Raw genomic sequence first — 6,558 nt, 5'->3', positions numbered from 1 at the left:
TGACAGGACCGACTGCAGACCTCTGGTGCAGAGCCGAGTGGAGGGTCTGAATCAGAGGCTCAGATGGTTCTGCGACCATGTAGGCTGCAGATTCCTCGACTTCCGCAAAAGGGTGATTGGGTTTTGGGTTCTGCTGAATAGGTCAGATGTCCACTATATGCAGGAGGCTGCTACACGGGTAGCAGAGGCTGTGTGGCGTGGACTGGACGGTTTTTTAGGTTAGAGGGTCTCGGGAAAACACAAGAATGGCTTCAGTCACAAACGTTGCGTGCTGAACACAGGGAGAACTTAGATACAGGAACCATTGGTACAACAGTTGTAAATTGTCATTGCTGCGTTGGGAAAGTACCAGAGCTCCAAGCGCTAATAGAAAGCACTGATGCTCAAATCGTTATAGGCACTGAAAGTGGATAAAGCCAGAGCTAAGCCCAGCTGAAATGTTTATGAAGAACCTAATGGTATTCCGAAAGGACAGGCTAAACGCAGTTGGCGGTGGCGTGTTTGTTGCTGATAGACGTAGTTTATCTTTTCGCGAAATTGAAATAGATAATTCCTGTGAGTTAGTATGGGCAGAAGTCATTGTTGGCAACTGGAGTAAAATAATAATTGTATACTTTTACCGACCTCCCAAATCAGATGATATAGTTGCTGAAAGGTTCAAAGAAAACCTGAGGTTGATTTCAAACACGTTCCCGATTCATACAATTATAGTTGGTGGTGACTTTAATTTAGTCTCGACATGTTGGCGAAAATACATGTTTAATTCTGGAGGTATGCATAAAACATCATCCGACATTGTGCTAGATGTATTCTCTGAAAATTGTTTCAAGCCGTTAGTTCATGAGCCCACGTGAGTAGTAAACGGTTGTGAAAGCACACTTGACCTCTTAGCGACAAATAATCCTGAGTTAATAACGAGCATCAAACCGGATACAGGGATTAGTGAACACAGGGTTGTCGTAGCGAGACTGAATATTGTAACCCCCGAATCCTCCAAAAATAAACGAAAAATATACCTATTCAAAAAAACAGATAAAAATTCACTTGACGCCTTCCTGAGAGACAATCTCAACTCCTTCCAAATTAATAATATAAGTGTAGACCAGATGTGGCTTGAATTCAAAGAAATAGTGTCACCAGCAATTGAGAGATTTATACCAAATAAATTAAAGACGGAGCTGATACTCCTTGGCACACAAAACGGGTCAGAACACTGTTGCAGAAACAGTGAAACAAACTTGTCAAATTTAAACGAACGCTATATCTCCAACATTGGCGATCTTTTACAGAAGCTCGAAATTTTGTGCAGACGTCAGTGCGAGATGCTGCTAACAGTTTAAACAACGAAATTTTGTCTCGAAACCTGGCAGAAAATCCAAAGAGATTCTGTTTGTATGTGAAGTATGTTAGCGGCAAGAAACAATCAATGCCTTCCCTGCGCGATAGGAATGAAGATACTATGGAAGACAGCTCGGCTGCCAAAGCAGAGTTTCTAAACATAGCCTTCCCAACTGCCTTCACGAATGAAGACGAAGTAAATATTCCAGAATACAAACCAAGAACAGTTGCCAACATGAGTAACGTAGAAGTAAATATCATCGGAGCAGTGAAGCAACTTAAATCACTTAATAAAAGCAAGTCTTCTGGTCCAGACTGTATACCAATTGGGTTCCTTTCAGAGTATGCTGATGCATTAGCTCCATACTTAACAATAATATACAACAGTTCGCTCGACAAAAGATACGTACCCAAAGACTGGAAAGTTGCGCAGCTCACACCAATATTAAAGAAAGGTAGTAGGAGTAATCCAGTAAATTAAAGGTCCATATCATTAATGTCGATATGCATCTGGATTTTTGAACAAATATTGTGTTCGAACATTATGAATTACCTCGAAGAAAACGATCTATTGATACACAGCCAACATGGATTTACAAAACATCGTTCTTGTGGAACACAACTAGCTCTTTATTCGCATGAAGTGTTTTGTGCTATTGACAAAGGATTTCAAATTGATTCCGTATTTCTGGATTTCCGGAAGGCTTCTGACACTGTACCACACAAGCGGCTTGTAGTGAAATTGCGTGCTTATGGAATATCGTTTCAGTTAAGTGACTGAATTTGTGATTTCCTGTCATAGAGGTCACAGTTCAACGGAAAGTCATCGAGTAAAACAGAAGTGGTTTCTGTCGTTCCCCAAGGTAGTGTTATAGGCCCTTTGCTGTTCCTTATCTTTATCTATATAAACGATTTGCGAGACAATCTGAGCTGCCGTCTTAGGTTGTGTGCAGATGACGCTGTTGTTTACCGACTAATAAAGTCATCAGAAGATCAAAACTAATTGCAAAACGATTTAGAAAAGATATCTCAATGGTGCAAAAATTGGAAGTTGATCCTAAATAACGAAAAGTGTGAGGTCATCCACATGAGTGCTAAAAGGAATCCGTTAAACTACAGTTACATGATAAATCAATCAAATCTAAAGGCTAGAATGAGATTTCCACTCTACAGCATAGTGTGCGCTGATGTGAAACTTCCTGGCAGATTAAAACTGTGTGCCGGACCGAGACTCAAACTCAGGACCTTTGCCTTTCGCGGGCAAGTTCTCTACCAACTGAGCTACCCAAACATGACTCACGCCCCGTCCTCACAGCCTTAATTCCGCTGGTACCTCGTCTCCTACCTTCCAAACTTCACAGAAGCTCTCCTGTGAACCTGGCAGAACTAGAACTCCTGGGTGAAAGGATATTGCGGAGACATGGCTTAGCCACAGCCTACAGGTTCTTTCTAGAATGAAATTTTCACTCTTCAGCGGAGTGTGCGCTGATATGAAACTTCCTGGCAGATTAAAACTGTGTGCCGGACCGAGACTCGAACTCGGGACCTTTGCCTTTCACGGGCAAGTGCTCTACCAACTGAGCCACCCAAGCATGACTCACGCCCCGTCCTCACAGCCTTAATTCCGCCAATACCTCGTCTCCTACCTTCCACACAGGCACACAGAGACGAGGTATAGGCAGAATTAAGGCTATGAGGATGGCGCATGAGTCGTGCTTGGGTAGCTCAGTTGGTAGAGCACTTGTCCGTGAAAGGCAAAGGTCCTGAGTTCGAGTCTCGGTCCGGCACACAGTTTTAATCTGCCAGGAAGTTTCATATCAGCGCACACTTCGCTGTAGAGTGAAAATTTCATTCTAAAGCCCCTAAATTCAACTAAATACCTAGGAATTACAACTACGAACAACTTAAAGTGGAAGGGACACACAGATAATGTTGTGGACAAGGCTAATCGAAGACTGCGTTTCATTGACAGAACACTTAGAAAGTGTAACAGATCGACTAAGGAGACTGTCTACACTATGCTTGTCTGTCCTCTTTCAGAATACTGCTGCATGGTGTAGGATCCTTGCCAGATAGGATTGACGGAGTACATCGAAAAAGTTCAAAGAAGGGCAGCACGTTTTTTATTATCGCGAAATATGGGAGAGAGTGTCACTGAAATGATACAGGATTTTGGGTGTACTTCATTAAAAGAAAGGCATTTTTTGTTGCAATGGACTCTTCTCACGAAATTCCAATCATCAACTTTCTCCTCCGAATGCGAAAATATTTTGTTGACACTGACCTACATAGGGAGAAACCATCACCACGATAAAATAAGGGAAATCAGATCTCATACGGAAAGATAGAGGTGTTCATTCTTTCCGTGCGCTATGTGAGACTGGAACAATAGAGAATTGTAGATAGATGTAGATACGCGTTTGGCTGTCAAGACAGCAAAGCATGATGCCTTCAATGACTACTGTGCCAGAATGTTGTCAAATGACATTCCACAAAATCCAAAGCAATTCTGGTTGTGTGTAAAGGCTGTTAGTGCCACCAAAGCTAGTATCGAATCTCTAGCAAATGAGACAGAAACTGAAATTGAGGGTAACACAACAAAAGCTGAAATGCTTCACTTCATTTTCAAATGTTGCTTTACAATGGAAAACCCAGGAGAATTACCCCAGTTTAATCCTCATACCACTAAAAAGATAAATGAAATAGGTATTAGTGTCAGTGGGGTTGAGAAGCAAGTGCAATCATTACAATTGAATAAAACTCCAGGGCCCGATGGAATGCTTGTCAGATTCTATACTGAATTTGCAGGTGAGTTAGCACCTCTTCTAACTATAATCTATCATAGATACCTTGAACGAAAAACTGTGCCCAGTTCTTGGAAAAAGGCTCAGGGCACATCTGTAGAAGTGATCCACAAAAGTACTGTCTAATATCCTTGACATCAATTCATTGTAGAATCTTAGAACATACTCTGAGCTCAAACATGATGAGCTATCTCAAACACAATTACCTCCTCAATGACAAGCATCATGGATTTCAAAAACATCAATCACGTGAAACTCAACTCACACTTTTCTTACATGATGTACTGAAAGCTTTGGATCAAGGCAACCAGGTAGACACATTATTTCTTGATTGACTCAGTACCACACCTCCGCTTATTGTCAAAAGTATGATAATGTGAGGTGTCAAGTGAAACTTGTGACTGGATTAAGGACTGTCTGCTAGGAAGGACACAGCATGTTATTTTGGAGAGCCGTCGTTAGGTTAGAAGTAACTTCAGGCTTGCTCTAGGGAACTATGTTGAGAGCCTTTGTGTTTATGTTGTATATTAATGACCTTGCATACAATATTAGTAGTGAAATCAGGCATTTTCTGGATGATGCAGGTATCTATAATTAAGTCCTATCTGAAAGAAGCTGGATAAATATCCAGTCACGCCTTGATGTGATTTCAATGCGGTGCAGAGATTGGCAACTTGCTCTAGATGTTCAGAAATATAAAATTTTGCACTTCACAAAATGAAAAAATGTAGCATCCACTGACTATAATATCAATGAATCACTACTGGAATTGGCCAACTCATACAACTATCTGGATGTAACATTTTGTAAGGATGTGAACTGGACTGATCACATAGGTTCAGTTGTGGGTAATGTGGGTTGTAAACTTTGGTGTATTGGTACAGTACTGGGGACGTACAACCAGTCTACAAAAGAGATTGCATACAAATCCCTCATGAAACCAGTTCTAGAATATTGCTCAAGTGTGTGGGATCTGAACCAGATAGGACTAACAGGGAATATTGAACATATACAGAGAAGGGCAGTATGAATGGTCACAGGTTTGTTTAATCCATGGAAGAGTGTCACAGAGATACTGAAGGAACTGAACTGGCAGACTCTTGAGGACAGAAGTAAATATCCTGAGAAAGTCTATTAACAAAGTTTCAAGAAGGTGCTTTAAATGATTATTCTAGGGATATATTTATCACTTACAACCTACTATTTATCACTTACATAGGGATCTTGAGGGAAAGATCAGAATAATTACTGCATGCACAGAGGCAATCCAACAGTCATTCTTCACATGCTTCCCAAGTAAATGGAACAGGAAGAGACTCTAATAACTGGTACAGAGTACAGATGTAGATGTAGAAATCGTGCTGCCATTTTTCTTCAAATGCCGTGATCAGGAGCAGTAACTGAAGTTCGAAAATAAGACTCTTTGTGAAGAGTTTATTGTAATGTGTAACAGCTTACAAGTAATTGCAGACAACAATACACACACAGAATAAACAGCAAAAGAAAAGCACCTAAAAATGGAAGATAGCACAAATGAAAGAAAAATAGTGTTGCTTCTTTAAGATAAGATTAAAATTGTACCATTAACATCATCCCTCAATATTAATTATCATTGTTACAAAAGCAAATTACAAGCTCTAAGTAAGTTCTAACACAGCTCTAAATTTTTTAAATTTTATTTTAGCTAGTGGTTTTGTCAGAACATCAGTTTATTGGTCATTTGTGCTAATGTGCTTTAACATAACTTTCTTGGTAAAACTTTCTCACTCACAAATAAAATTTTCAGATCTTTATGCTTTAGTTTATGACCAGCAGTTTTAGAACAACAGCAGCAGTGCAGTTAACCAAAACAACATGTTCAACATCATTTCTTGTCTTAATCCTCTGAATAAACATTTGTATGTGTTTCCCATATGCTGTATCTCATCTACCCTTCCCATAACACTTTCATCACAAATAAAAAATGCAGATGTCGTGCTGACTTCCATTGACAAACATAACTGAAGAACTGTCAGTTGATGACTGATGCCTGCTCCACTGCCAGATTTATCAATGATCAATAAAAGACCCAGCAACAAACAACTGAGAATTATTGTGCTGATAAGTAAATAAAACAAAAAAAAGTGAATGTTAGAAAAAACCTTTGAATGGGAAGTAAAAAATCGATGGTCATTAACCACACAATTTGCATAAAACTGATAAATAGTCATATTTACTAACCAACTATGTTTTTCAACATATTCTTCGTCTTTTTGAAAACACATTTCAACACTCTACAACTTTTCTCCTAGAAATTTTTACATAAGATTTGGCAATTCTCAGATAGTGCACATTTTATGGTGACGAATAGGTGTTTATCGAAAGGTGAAACACTAGCATTTTCTGATGTGGCATGGAAGTAAATGTTGTGTGAAAG

General features: G+C 39.6%; 1 non-coding gene across 1 annotated transcript; it reads right to left on the bottom strand.

Annotated features, from left to right (window-relative positions):
* Window positions 1-2,856: 2,856 nt before the first annotated feature.
* Trnas-uga lies at window positions 2,857-2,931 on the bottom strand. The gene has a single exon. It is a non-coding gene; the product is annotated as a tRNA-Ser (tRNA).
* Window positions 2,932-6,558: the final 3,627 nt, after the last annotated feature.

The sequence above is a fragment of the Schistocerca americana genome, chromosome 2 (genome assembly GCF_021461395.2).
Source record: "Schistocerca americana isolate TAMUIC-IGC-003095 chromosome 2, iqSchAmer2.1, whole genome shotgun sequence".
Classification (NCBI taxonomy): Eukaryota; Metazoa; Arthropoda; class Insecta; order Orthoptera; family Acrididae; genus Schistocerca; species Schistocerca americana.
This window is presented reverse-complemented; position numbering and strand designations above follow the sequence as displayed.